General features: G+C 44.9%; 4 non-coding genes across 4 annotated transcripts; 2 read left to right on the top strand and 2 right to left on the bottom strand.

Annotated features, from left to right (window-relative positions):
• Positions 1–693: 693 nt before the first annotated feature.
• On the bottom strand, positions 694–766 carry TRNAV-CAC (transfer RNA valine (anticodon CAC)). The gene has a single exon. It is a non-coding gene; the product is annotated as a tRNA-Val (tRNA).
• A 2,053-nt stretch (positions 767–2,819) lies between these two features.
• On the bottom strand, positions 2,820–2,892 carry TRNAV-CAC (transfer RNA valine (anticodon CAC)). Its single transcript has one exon. It is a non-coding gene; the product is annotated as a tRNA-Val (tRNA).
• Positions 2,893–3,496: 604 nt separating this feature from the next.
• On the top strand, positions 3,497–3,569 carry TRNAV-CAC (transfer RNA valine (anticodon CAC)). The gene has a single exon. It is a non-coding gene; the product is annotated as a tRNA-Val (tRNA).
• Positions 3,570–12,330: 8,761 nt separating this feature from the next.
• On the top strand, positions 12,331–12,403 carry TRNAV-CAC (transfer RNA valine (anticodon CAC)). Its single transcript has one exon. It is a non-coding gene; the product is annotated as a tRNA-Val (tRNA).
• The last annotated feature ends 2,597 nt before the right edge of the window (positions 12,404–15,000 follow it).

The following is a 15,000-nucleotide window of genomic DNA, read 5'->3' as shown; positions in this document are numbered from 1 at the left end:
TTTAATCATTTATTATTTAACAATACTGTTGATTTATTATTCACATGCGGTCTCCCTGAATGCAAAGCGCATGTGCGGAGGTGTTCCCTCACCTGTTTCCAAGCAATGCATGTGGTCGGTCACTTCGCCACTGACCCTGCTTGCGTTAGCAGAGCAATTCTACCTGCGCGTGAGTTTGTTTTCGTTTTAGATTTATGCTTTTATTTACTTCATTTGTCTCTTTTCGGTGTGTGACTTATATTACTTGTGTAGTATCGAAATTGATTGGGTTTCTTATTTCCAGCCTTTTATTGTGTGTGATATACAGTGTGATGCCAATACGCCACCAGCCTCCAAACGAACCGGCGTGCCACGCCCCCTCGCCCATCTTCTACCTGGCCGTGGATTGTGTCGATTACTAATGCGGTGTCGCTTTATCAAATTCAAATTTGTTTGTGTTTATTGAAAACAAGTTGTGTGTATATAGTTAAAAAGTTTGGATATATCCGTCCTCCCAATAAAAAAAAAAAACCTTGGAAATAAGGCCTATTAAAAGAAAAAAACTCGTACACTTACACTATATAAAAAGTATAAATTCACTAACTGTACTTAGACATATGGTTATGGGACTAAGCACTTGCTTTGCAGACATTTCTTTGTCTTTACCCTTAACCGCTGGAGTTTCGATGCAACTTCAAAAATTACTTTATTCTTTGTTTCCGCCCGGGATCGAACCGGGGACCTTGCGCGTGTGAAGCGCACGTGATAACCACTACACTACGGAAACATATTATTTATTATGAAAACCTGTAGTATTTATTGGAAATTATCAATGGCACTTTTTATGATGCGTTCCCATTTATCTGTGTTGAGTGAAATCACAATAAGTCTTTCTATAAACTGCAGTATGATGGTGTGTGAAAACAGATCAGTACAGAATTTTAGTATTACCTGTGGTTAGATTATTGTATTGCATGCAAAGCTGAATCAATTTTTCGATGATTCTTAGATGTTGAAGACCGATTTCCATATTCTAATGGACTCTACACTATTGTGTTTTTTTTTCTCGTGCCACTAGCAATAAAATCTGTTATAAAAAAAAAGTCAGTACCACTTATAAATAAAAAAATCAAAGTTTAATCCAAATATCATTTGGCTGGATAAATCAATATTTTACATTATTTCGGAATTAGAAAGGCATTCATCGAAATATGAACCCGCCCATTTTATTAAACGGCTTGAGGGAAGTTGCTTATGTACCTGTTGCTCTGCAGTTCAGTGACACATGCAAAGGGAGGGAAGGAGGGTAAAAAAGGTGGGACCTCTATGTTTAGAATTAGGCTTACAATTACGCACTGATTTTCAGGATATGTTACTTTCATTAGGCAAAATATCATGTGTGAATGATGGAAACTATGATGTTAATTAACATGGCTAGCAAGAGTGTCAACACATTTCTTTCGTTAAGTATTTATGAGTCATATTCTCATGTAGTCGAATAATAGTAATGATAATGATAATGGTGATGATAATGATGTGAATTATAATAATGGATTAATTATTGATGATGATGATGATGAAGAACAAAAGATTAAGGAATTGTAACTAATAATAATTTCTTAGCGTTACGTCTATATTAGATAGTTCATAAATAGTTTTTCTAATTTACTGTCAAACACTTTTGTTTGTTTGTCTTGATAGTCGTTTTAAAGACTTTGGGATCGATGATTAAAAAAAAAAAAAATGACCCTAGTTTTGCCTTATTACTTTAAGTTTTCTTTATATGGCAAGTCCTTTCTTTTATGCATAGTTTGTGGTGGTTGTTATTCACATTCTGACTCAGGAGATGAATGGGTCCAGTGCACATCATGGCCAGAATGGGCACACATTGACTGTTCCACAGAAGATGTGTTTAGGTAAGAGAAAGGCAGACCGTCAACTACCCATATTCTCAATATTTTTTATTGATCTGTAGTTGGATTTTTATTACATTTAAGAAACCTGCATCGACTTGCATGTTCCGATCAAACAACCTAGAATTCATTAACTTTGGTATTTACCTTAAGTATCAATTTTACTGATAAAATCATTAATGTAAAGGGTTGCTAAATTGCATGGTATATGATTTTGAGAATTAATTTTTCATTTATTATTTTACAATACTGTTGATTTATTATTCACATGCGGTCTCCCTGAATGCAAAGCGCATGTGCGGAGGTGTTCCCTCACCTGTTTCCAAGCAATGCATGTGGTCGGTCACTTCGCCACTGACCCTGCTTGCGTTAGCAGAGCAATTCTACCTGCGCATGAGTTTGTTTTCGTTTTAGATTTATGCTTTTATTTACTTCATTTGTCTCTTTTCGGTGTGTGACTTGTATTACTTGTGTAGTATCGAAATTGATTTGTTTTCTTATTTCCAGCCTTTTTTGTGTGTGATATACAGTGTGATGCCAATACGCCACCAGCCTCCAAACGAACCGGCGTGCCACGCCCCCTCGCCCATCTTCTACCTGGCCGTGGATTGTGTCGATTACTAATGCGGTGTCGCTTTATCAAATTCAAATTTGTTTGTGTTTATTGAAAACAAGTTGTGTGTATATAGTTAAAAAGTTTGGATATATCCGTCCTCCCAATAAAAAAAAAAATAATAATAATTACCTTGGAAATAAGGCCTATTAAAAGAAAAAAACTCGTACACTTACACTATATAAAAAGTATAAATTCACTAACTGTACTTAGACATATGGTTATGGGACTAAGCACTTGCTTTGCAGACATTTCTTTGTCTTTACCCTTAACCGCTGGAGTTTCGATGCAACTTCAAAAATTACTGTAGTCGTTGTTTCCGCCCGGGATCGAACCGGGGACCTTGCGCGTGTGAAGCGCACGTGATAACCACTACACTACGGAAACATATGATATACTGTGAAAACCTGTAGTATTAATTGGAAATTATCAATGGCACTTTTTATGATGCGTTCCCATTTATCTGTGTTGAATGAGCACGCAATAAGTCTTTCTGTAAACTGCAGTATGATGGTGTGTGAAAACAGATCAGTACAAAATTTTAGTAATACCTGTAGTAAAATTATAGTAGTAGTTTACTAAAATGGCCGAGTTTTATCCAGCATAATGATATTTGCATTAATCTTTTATTTTTAATTCATAAGTAGTACTGATTTTGTTTTTTTCTCTCTCTCTCTCTTTTGATAATAGATTTTATTTTTAGTGGCACGAGAAAAAAAAAACACAATGGTGTAGAGTCCATTAGAATATGGAAATCGGTCTTCAACATCTAAGAATCATCGAAAAATTGATTAAGATTTGCATGCAATACAATAATCTAACCACAGGTAATACTAAAATTCTGTACTGATCTGTTTTCACACACCATCATACTGCAGTTTACAGAAAGACTTATTGCGTGCTCATTCAACACAGATAAATGGGAACGCATCATAAAAAGTGCCATTGATAATTTCCAATAAATACTACAGGTTTTCTTACTAAATAATATGTTTCCGTAGTGTAGTGGTTATCACGTGCGCTTCACACGCGCAAGGTCCCCGGTTCGATCCCGGGCGGAAACAACGGCTACAGTAATTTTTGAAGTTGCATCGAAACTCCAGCGGTTAAGGGTAAAGACAAAGAAATGTCTGCAGAGCAAGTGATTAGCCCTTTAATCATGGCACGCCGGTTCGTTTGGAGGCTGGTGGCGTATTGGCATCACACTGTATATCACACACAATAAAAGGCTGGAAATAAGAAACCCAACCAATTTCGATACTACACAAGTAGTACAAGTCACACACCGAAAAGAGACAAATAAAGTAAATAAAAGCATAAATCTAAAACGAAAACAAACTCATGCGCAGGTAGAATTGCTCTGCTAACGCAAGCAGGGTCAGTGGCGAAGTGACCGACCACATGCATTGCTTGGAAACAGGTGAGGGAACACCTCCGCACATGCGCTTTGCATTCAGGGAGACCGCATGTGAATAATAAATCAACAATATAGTTGAATAGTAAATGATAAAGGAATTGATTCTCAAAATTATAAACCATGCAATCTAGCAACCCTTTACATTAAGGATTTTATCAATAAAATTGGTACTTACGGTAAATGCCAAAGTTTATTCATTCTTGGTTGTGTAATCGGAACACGGAAGTCGATAAAGGTTGCTTAAAAAAAAAAAAAAAAAAAAAAAAAAATATATATTATATATATATATATATATATATATATATATATATATATATATATATATATATATATATATATATATATATATATATATATATATATATCCAACTACAGATCAATAAAAAATACTAAAAAAATATAGGAAGTTGACGGTCTGCATTTCTCTTACCTAAACACATCTCTGGAACAGTCAATGTGGGCCCATTCTGGTCATGGTGTGCACTGGACAGACCGTATAATGAAAAGTTAAAGTGACAAAAAGTGTTAGACAGTGGAATTGAAACAATGATTTACTCATTTATCTAATATAGAGACAGTACAATTCTTGCTATTGTTATTATTATCATTATCAACATTTTATTATCATAATTATCAATATCATTACCATCATCATCATTACTGTTATCATTATCATTACTATTATTCGACTACATGAGAGTCGCAGATCTGTTTCACAGTTGAGTCCCTCATAAATACTTAACCAAAGAAATGTGTTGACACGCTTGCTAGCCATGTTAATGAACATGATAGTTTCCCTCATTCACACATGATATTTTGCCGAATGAAAGAAACAAATCCTTAAAATCAGTGCGTGATTGTAAGCCTATTTCTAGATATAAAGGTCCCACCTATTTTACCCTCCTTCCCTCCCTTATCTCGCCCTTTCTTTCCTATTGCATCGGAAGACTATATCGCAGTGGCGGAACTGCGGGAGAACACGCAGGATAGCAGTGGGCGTGGCAGATGCAAAATACCAGCGCCCGCGGAGACTGCCGTTGTGAGCACTGTTACTCCTGCCCCTTGTTGCAGGAGTGAGCACTGTTACTCCTGCCCCTTGTTGCAGGAGTGAGCACTCTTACTCCTGCCCCTTGTTGCAGGAGTGAGCACTGTTACTCCTGCCCCCTGTTGCAGGAATGAACACTGTTACTCCTGCCCCCTGTTGCAGGAGTGAGCACTGTTACTCCTGCCCCTTGTTGCAGGAGTGAGCACTGTTACTCCTGCCCCCTGTTGCAGGAGTGAACACTCTTACTCCTGCCCCTTGTTGCAGGAGTGAGCACTCTTACTCCTGCCCCTTGTTGCAGGAGTGAGCACTCTTACTCCTGCCCCCTGTTGCAGGAGTGAGCACTGTTACTCCTGCCCCCTGTTGCAGGAGTGAGCACTGTTACTCCTGCCCCTTGTTGCAGGAGTGAGCACTCTTACTCCTGCCCCTTGTTGCAGGAGTGAGCACTGTTACTCCTGCCCCCTGTTGCAGGAATGAACACTGTTACTCCTGCCCCCTGTTGCAGGAGTGAGCACTGTTACTCCTGCCCCCTGTTGCAGGAGTGAGCACTGTTACTCCTGCCCCTTGTTGCAGGAGTGAGCACTGTTACTCCTGCCCCTTGTTGCAGGAGTGAGCACTGTTACTCCTGCCCCTTGTTGCAGGAGTGAGCACTGTTACTCCTGCCCCTTGTTGCAGGAGTGAGCACTCTTACTCCTGCCCCTTGTTGCAGGAGTGAGCACTCTTACTCCTGCCCCCTGTTGCAGGAGTGAGCACTCTTACTCCTGCCCCTTGTTGCAGGAGTGAGCACTGTTACTCCTGCCCCCTGTTGCAGGAGTGAGCACTGTTACTCCTGCCCCCTGTTGCAGGAGTGAGCACTGTTACTCCTGCCCCCTGTTGCAGGAGTGAACACTCTTACTCCTGCCCCTTGTTGCAGGAGTGAGCACTGTTACTCCTGCCCCTTGTTGCAGGAGTGAGCACTGTTACTCCTGCCCCCTGTTGCAGGAGTGAACACTCTTACTCCTGCCCCTTGTTGCAGGAGTGAGCACTGTTACTCCTGCCCCTTGTTGCAGGAGTGAGCACTGTTACTCCTGCCCCCTGTTGCAGGAGTGAACACTCTTACTCCTGCCCCTTGTTGCAGGAGTGAGCACTCTTACTCCTGCCCCTTGTTGCAGGAGTGAGCACTCTTACTCCTGCCCCTTGTTGCAGGAGTGAGCACTGTTACTCCTGCCCCCTGTTGCAGGAGTGAGCACTCTTACTCCTGCCCCTTGTTGCAGGAGTGAGCACTGTTACTCCTGCCCCTTGTTGCAGGAGTGAGCACTCTTACTCCTGCCCCTTGTTGCAGGAGTGAGCACTGTTACTTGAGCACTCTTACTCCTGCCCCGTGAGCACTCTTACTCCTGCCCCCTGTTGCAGGAGTGAGCACTCTTACTCCTGCCCCTTGTTGCAGGAGTTGAGCACTGTTACTCCTGCCCTTGTTGCAGGAAGTGAGCACTGTTACTCCTGCCCCCTGTTGCAGGAGTGAGCACTGTTACTCCTGCCCCTTGTTGCAGGAGTGAGCACTCTTACTCCTGCCCCTTGTTGCAGGAGTGAACACTGTTACTCCTGCCCCCTGTTGCAGGAGTGAGCACTCTTACTCCTGCCCCTTGTTGCAGGAGTGAGCACTGTTACTCCTGCCCCTTGTTGCAGGAGTGAGCATACCCCTTGTTGCAGGAGTGAGCACTGTTACTCCTGCCCCCTGTTGCAGGAGTGAGCACTGTTACTCCTGCCCCTTGTTGCAGGAGTGAGCACTCTTACTCCTGCCCCTTGTTGCAGGAGTGAGCACTCTTACTCCTGCCCCTTGTTGCAGGAGTGAGCACTGTTACTCCTGCCCCCTGTTGCAGGAATGAACACTGTTACTCCTGCCCCTTGTTGCAGGAGTGAGCACTCTTACTCCTGCCCCTTGTTGCAGGAGTGAACACTGTTACTCCTGCCCCCTGTTGCAGGAGTGAGCACTCTTACTCCTGCCCCTTGTTGCAGGAGTGAGCACTGTTACTCCTGCCCCCTGTTGCAGGAGTGAGCACTGTTACTCCTGCCCCTTGTTGCAGGAGTGAGCACTGTTACTCCTGCCCCTTGTTGCAGGAGTGAGCACTCTTACTCCTGCCCCTTGTTGCAGGAGTGAGCACTGTTACTCCTGCCCCCTGTTGCAGGAGTGAGCACTGTTACTCCTGCCCCTTGTTGCAGGAGTGAGCACTCTTACTCCTGCCCCTGAGCACTGTTACTCCTGCCCCCTGTTGCAGGAGTGAACACTCTTACTCCTGCCCCTTGTTGCAGGAGTGAGCACTGTTACTCCTGCCCCTTGTTGCAGGAGTGAGCACTGTTACTCCTGCCCCTTGTTGCAGGAGTGAGCACTCTTACTCCTGCCCCCTGTTGCAGGAGTGAGCACTCTTACTCCTGCCCCCTGTTGCAGGAGTGAGCACTCTTACTCCTGCCCCCTGTTGCAGGAGTGAGCACTGTTACTCCTGCCCCCTGTTGCAGGAGTGAGCACTGTTACTCCTGCCCCTTGTTGCAGGAGTGAGCACTGTTACTCCTGCCCCTTGTTGCAGGAGTGAGCACTCTTACTCCTGCCCCCTGTTGCAGGAGTGAGCACTGTTACTCCTGCCCCCTGTTGCAGGAGTGAGCACTCTTACTCCTGCCCCTTGTTGCAGGAGTGAGCACTGTTACTCCTGCCCCCTGTTGCAGGAGTGAGCACTCTTACTCCTGCCCCTTGTTGCAGGAGTGAGCACTGTTACTCCTGCCCCCTGTTGCAGGAGTGAACACTCTTACTCCTGCCCCCTGTTGCAGGAGTGTCCTGCCCCCTGTTGCAGGAGTGAGCACTGTTACTCCTGCCCCCTGTTGCAGGAGTGAACACTGTTACTCCTGCCCCCTGTTGCAGGAGTGAGCACTGTTACTCCTGCCCCTTGTTGCAGGAGTGAGCACTGTTACTCCTGCCCCCTGTTGCAGGAGTGAGCACTCTTACTCCTGCCCCTTGTTGCAGGAGTGAGCACTGTTACTCCTGCCCCCTGTTGCAGGAGTGAGCACTGTTACTCCTGCCCCTTGTTGCAGGAGTGAGCACTCTTACTCCTGCCCCGGAGTGAGCACTCTTACTCCTGCCCCTTGTTGCAGGAGTGAGCACTGTTACTCCTGCCCCTTGTTGCAGGAACTCCTGCCCCCTGTTGCACTCTTACTCCTGCCCCTTGTTGCAGGAGTGAGCACTCTTACTCCTGCCCCCTGTTGCAGGAGTGAGCACTGTTACTCCTGCCCCTTGTTGCAGGAGTGAGCACTCTTACTCCTGCCCCTTGTTGCAGGAGTGAGCACTCTTACTCCTGCCCCTTGTTGCAGGAGTGAGCACTGTTACTCCTGCCCCTTGTTGCAGGAGTGAGCACTGTTACTCCTGCCCCTTGTTGCAGGAGTGAGCACTCTTACTCCTGCCCCTTGTTGCAGGAGTGAGCACTGTTACTCCTGCCCCCTGTTGCAGGAGTGAGCACTGTTACTCCTGCCCCCTGTTGCAGGAGTGAGCACTGTTACTCCTGCCCCTTGTTTTGTTGCAGGAGTGAGCACTCTTACTCCTGCCCTTGTTGCAGGAGTGAGCACTGTTACTCCTGCCCCTGTTGCAGGAGTGGGCACTGTCACTCCTTGCCCTTGTTGCAGGAGTGAGCACTGTTACTCCTGCCCCTTGTTGCAGGAGTGAGCACTCTTACTCCTGCCCCTTGTTGCAGGAGTGAGCACTGTTACTCCTGCCCCTTGTTGCAGGAGTGAGCACTGTTACTCCTGCCCCCTGTTGCAGGAGTGAGCACTGTTACTCCTGCCCCTTGTTGCAGGAGTGAGCACTGTTACTCCTGCCCCTTGTTGCAGGAGTGAGCACTCTTACGCCTGGCCCCTCTTACGGCAGTGAGCACTCTTACTCCTGCCCCCTGTTGCAGGAGTGAGCACTGTTACTCCTGCCCCCTGTTGCAGGAGTGAGCACTCTTACTCCTGCCCCTTGTTGCAGGAGTGAGCACTGTTACTCCTGCCCCCTGTTGCAGGAGTGAGCACTGTTACTCCTGCCCCCTGTTGCAGGAGTGAGCACTGTTACTCCTGCCCCTTGTTGCAGGAGTGAGCACTCTTACTCCTGCCCCCTGTTGCAGGAGTGAACACTGTTACTCCTGCCCCCTGTTGCAGGAGTGAGCACTCTTACTCCTGCCCCTTGTTGCAGGAGTGAGCACTGTTACTCCTGCCCCCTGTTGCAGGAGTGAGCACTGTTACTCCTGCCCCTTGTTGCAGGAGTGAGCACTGTTACTCCTGCCCCCTGTTGCAGGAGTGAGCACTGTTACTCCTGCCCCTTGTTGCAGGAGTGAGCACTCTTACTCCTGCCCCCTGTTGCAGGAGTGAGCACTCTTACTCCTGCCCCTTGTTGCAGGAGTGAGCACTGTTACTCCTGCCCCCTGTTGCAGGAATGAACACTGTTACTCCTGCCCCTTGTTGCAGGAGTGAGCACTCTACTCCTGCCCCTGTTGCAGAGTGACACTGTTACTCCTGCCCCTGTTGCAGGAGTGAGCACTCTTACTCCTGCCCCTTGTTGCAGGAGTGAGCACTGTTACTCCTGCCCCTTGTTGCAGGAGTGAGCACTCTTACTCCTGCCCCTTGTTGCAGGAGTGAGCACTGTTACTCCTGCCCCCTGTTGCAGGAGTGAGCACTGTTACTCCTGCCCCTTGTTGCAGGAGTGAGCACTGTTACTCCTGCCCCTTGTTGCAGGAGTGAGCACTGTTACTCCTGCCCCCTGTTACTCCTGCCCCCTGTTGCAGGAGTGAGCACTGTTACTCCTGCCCCTTGTTGCAGGAGTGTTGCAGGAGTGAGCACTGTTACTCCTGCCCCTTGTTGCAGGAGTGAGCACTGTTACTCCTGCCCCCTGTTGCAGGAGAGTGAGCACTGTTACTCTTGCAGGAGTGAGCACTCTTACTCCTGCCCCTTGTTGCAGGAGTGAGCACTGTTACTCCTGCCCCCTGTTGCAGGAGTGAGCACTGTTACTCCTGCCCCTTGTTGCAGGAGTGAGCACTCTTACTCCTGCCCCTTGTTGCAGGAGTGAGCACTGTTACTCCTGCCCCCTGTTGCAGGAGTGAGCACTCTTACTCCTGCCCCTTGTTGCAGGAGTGAGCACTGTTACTCCTGCCCCCTGTTGCAGGAGTGAGCACTGTTACTCCTGCCCCTTGTTGCAGGAGTGAGCACTGTTACTCCTGCCCCCTGTTGCAGGAGTGAGCACTCTTACTCCTGCCCCTTGTTGCAGGAGTGAGCACTTTACTCCTGCCCCCTTTACTCCTGCCCCTTGTTGCAGGAGTGAGCACTCTTACTCCTGCCCCGTTACTCCTGCCCCCTGTTGCAGGAGTGAACACTGTTACTCCTGCCCCCTGTTGCAGGAGTGAGCACTGTTACTCCTGCCCCTTGTTGCAGGAGTGAGCACTCTTACTCCTGCCCCCTGTTGCAGGAGTGAGCACTCTTACTCCTGCCCCTTGTTGCAGGAGTGAGCACTGTTACTCCTGCCCCCTGTTGCAGGAGTGAGCACTGTTACTCCTGCCCCTTGTTGCAGGAGTGAGCACTCTTACTCCTGCCCCCTGTTGCAGGAGTGAGCACTCTTACTCCTGCCCCTTGTTGCAGGAGTGAGCACTGTTACTCCTGCCCCTTGTTGCAGGAGTGAGCACTCTTACTCCTGCCCCCTGTTGCAGGAGTGAGCACTGTTACTCCTGCCCCTTGTTGCAGGAGTGGGCACTGTTACTCCTGCCCCCTGTTGCAGGAGTGAGCACTCTTACTCCTGCCCCCTGTTGCAGGAGTGAGCACTCTTACTCCTGCCCCCTGTTGCAGGAGTGAGCACTGTTACTCCTGCCCCTTGTTGCAGGAGTGAGCACTCTTACTCCTGCCCCCTGTTGCAGGAGTGAGCACTCTTACTCCTGCCCCTTGTTGCAGGAGTGAGCACTGTTACTCCTGCCCCTTGTTGCAGGAGTGAGCACTGTTACTCCTGCCCCCTGTTGCAGGAGTGAGCACTCTTACTCCTGCCCCTTGTTGCAGGAGTGAGCACTGTTACTCCTGCCCCCTGTTGCAGGAGTGAGCACTCTTACTCCTGCCCCTTGTTGCAGGAGTGAGCACTGTTACTCCTGCCCCCTGTTGCAGGAGTGAGCACTGTTACTCCTGCCCCTTGTTGCAGGAGTGAGCACTGTTACTCCTGCCCCTTGTTGCAGGAGTGAGCACTGTTACTCCTGCCCCTTGTTGCAGGAGTGAGCACTCTTACTCCTGCCCCCTGTTGCAGGAGTGAGCACTCTTACTCCTGCCCCTTGTTGCAGGAGTGAGCACTGTTACTCCTGCCCCTTGTTGCAGGAGTGAGCACTGTTACTCCTGCCCCCTGTTGCAGGAGTGAGCACTCTTACTCCTGCCCCTTGTTGCAGGAGTGAACACTGTTACTCCTGCCCCCTGTTGCAGGAGTGAGCACTGTTACTCCTGCCCCTTGTTGCAGGAGTGAGCACTGTTACTCCTGCCCCTTGTTGCAGGAGTGAGCACTGTTACTCCTGCCCCTTGTTGCAGGAGTGAGCACTCTTACTCCTGCCCCCTGTTGCAGGAGTGAGCACTGTTACTCCTGCCCCCTGTTGCAGGAGTGAGCACTGTTACTCCTGCCCCCTGTTGCAGGAGTGAGCACTGTTACTCCTGCCCCCTGTTGCAGGAGTGAGCAGACACACGTCCTTCGACAGGGACCACAGGCTACGCCCGCCAGACTGGTGAGGCTGTCATTAGCCCTTGGAAGCTGGATTGCCTACGGGCGTTCTGGCCACGACGGGAGGCGTTGAGTGCAATGCGGATCAGCTGAGAAGGATCTAAGTGGCTCAACCGGGCTGGGGGATTATCTGAAGTCCTTCTCGAAGCATACCTTCGCAAGTCCCACTGAACTGCAGAGCAACAGGTACATAAGCAACTTCCCTCAAGCTGTTTACTAAAATGGGCGGGTTCATATTTCGATGAATGCCTTTCCAATGTAAAATCTTGATTTATCAAGTCAAATGATATTTGCATTTATCTTTGATTTATAATGTATAAGTGGTACTGATTTTTTTTTTTTATAATAGATTTTATTGTTAGTGGCGCGAGAAGAAATAGTGTCCAGTAGAACATGGAAATCAGTTTTCAACTTCTAAGAATGATCGTAAAATTGATTAAGATTTGCATGCAATACAATAATCTAATCACAGGTATTACTAAAATTCTGTACTGATCTGTTTTCACACACCATCATACTGCAGTTTACAGAAAGACTTATTGTGATTTCACTCAACACAGATAAATGGGAACGCATCATAAAAAATGCCATTGATGATTTCTAATAAATACTACTGGTTTTCACAATAAATAATATGTTTCCGTAGTGTAGTGGTTATCACGTGCGCTTCACACGCGCAAGGTCCCCGGTTCGATCCCGGGCGGAAACAACGACTACAGTAATTTTTGAAGTTGCATCGAAACTCCAACGGTTAAGGGTAAAGACAAAGAAATGTCTGCAAAGCAAGTGATTAGCCCTTTAATCATGTATCTAAATACAGGAAGTGAAATCATCCTTTTTATAGAGCGTAAGTGTACGTTTTTCTCTCTTAATTTGCCTTATTTTCAAGGTGTTTTTCATGTTTATATTGGCAGGATAAATATATCCACACTTTTTAACACTATATACACAATCTATTTTCATTAAACACAAAACAAATTGAATTTGATAAAGCGACACCACATTAGTAATCGACACAATCCACGGCCAGGTAGAAGATGGGCGAGGGGGCGTGGCACGCCGGTTCGTTTGGAGGCTGGTGGCGTATTGGCATCACACTGTATATCACACACAATAAAAGGCTGGAAATAAGAAACCGAGTTAATCTCCATATTACGTAAGTAATATAATTCCCACACCGAAAAGAGAGAAGAAAAGTAAATGAATGCAAATCTAACAAACACAAACAAACTCACGCGCAGGTAAAATTGCTCTGCTAACGCAAGCAAGGTCAGTGGCGAAGTTTTTGTTAAATCATCGATCCTAAATTCTTTAAAACGACTATCAAAACAAGGTGACCAAAAAGGGTTAGAAAGTGGAATTGAAAAAAAAGGATCTACTGACTTTTCTAATATAGAGACAGTAACGGCAAAAAAATCATCATCGTTATCTTTAATGTTCATTAAGTGACAATTGTTGTTCTTGTTGTTATGAGTAATATTATCATCATCATCGTTAATATTAATATAATCCTTTTATCATCATAATTATTATTATCATTACCATCATCATCATCATCATCATCCTCCTCATCATCATCATCATCATTACCATCATCATTATCATTACTATTATTCGACTACATGAGAATCGCAGATCTGTTTCACAGTTGAGTGCCTCATAAATACTTAACCAAAGAAATGTGTTGACACTCTTGCTAGCCATGTTAATGAACATCATAGTTTCCCTCATTCACACATGATATTTTGCCGAATGAAAGAAACATATCCTGAAAATAAGTGTGTAATTGTAAGCATAGTTTTCAGCATAAAAATCCCACCTATTTTATCCTATTTCCCTCCTTTATCTCGCCCTTTTTTCCCTATTGCACCGGAAGACTAAATCGCAGTGGCAAAAATGCGGGGGAACACGTGGTTGCCTCTAGATGACTCTAACAAACTTCAGTGCCAAAGAAAAGGCCAGAATCTTGGCTTAGGAGACCTGTCCATCTGTGGCACGGCATCTGCTAAGGACTAACTAAAGAAAACAAAGAAACTATGGCGTGTAGATTTAAATAACGGATTCTTCAGTTACCTTGCTGAGTCATTGCCTATTAGATGGATATGAGGCACTGAGTATGTTTTTTTTTCTTAATCTTTAGAAATAATATTGATTATATATCTATGCTCGATCGGAGGCACTCTATAATTTCCGCGGTCACTGTATATCTATCTATCTATCTATCTGAATAAATGTATAGGACGTATATACATATTCTCGTAAATATGCAATTAAGCTAGATTTAAGTATGGTATTAAACACAACAACTTTCGACCTTAAATCAAGATTAATCGGCAAACTTTGTCTGTTATTAATAATTTCTATCTTATTCTATGATATTGATCGTACTGGCAATAACAATAACATTAATAAAAATTATGATAGCAATAACGCGATGATGGTGACTATTTCATTATGGGAAGAAGAGTCCACACTGACCTCCATTGATAAAGCCATAATTGTTACTTTCACCCATTATTGATTATTGCATTAGGATTTATTACAATAATTGACATTATTAAAAGAGATGTGTTTCATGAGATATTTGTGATGATATAGATAATTAGGGCAAAAAGTTGGTATTTACAGTGTTTAATAATAAAATTGTGAATAATCATTTATATATATATAAATATATATATATATATATATATATATATATATATATATATATATATATATATATATATATATGTTTTATTCAAATTAATCATCAGTAACGGAACAAAAAGAATAGATACCCCTAAAAATCAGTACGTTTTCTATGTACTTATTCAGTCGAATTCGTTTTCTTCGAATTTGATAATTTGATAAATCTTTCGATACATATGCATGATGTTACTGTATAGATATGAAAAAAAAGAAAAAGAAAAGTATTTGATGACCCCCCCCCTCTCTCTCTCTCTTTCTCTCTCTCTCTCTCTCTCTCTCTCTCTCTCTCTCTCTCTCTCTCTCTCTCTCTCTCTCTCTCTCTCTCTCTCTATATATATATATATATATATATATATATATATATATATGTGTGTGTGTGTGTGTGTGTGTGTGTGTGTGTGTGTGTGTGTGTGTGTGTGCGAGTTTGTGTGTGTGTGTATGTATATATATACATATATTTACACACACAGACACACACACATATATATAAATGCATATGTATGTATACACACACACATACACACACACACACACACACACACACACACACACACACACACACACACACACACACACACACACACACACACACACACACACACATATATATATATA

Source organism: Penaeus japonicus, unplaced genomic scaffold (assembly GCF_977035675.1).
Source record: "Penaeus japonicus unplaced genomic scaffold, GWHDUDI00000001_assembly GWHDUDI00000016, whole genome shotgun sequence".
NCBI lineage: Eukaryota > Metazoa > Arthropoda > Malacostraca > Decapoda > Penaeidae > Penaeus > Penaeus japonicus.
The sequence above is the reverse complement of the archived record's forward strand: the minus strand, read 5'-3'. Positions and strand labels throughout refer to the sequence as shown.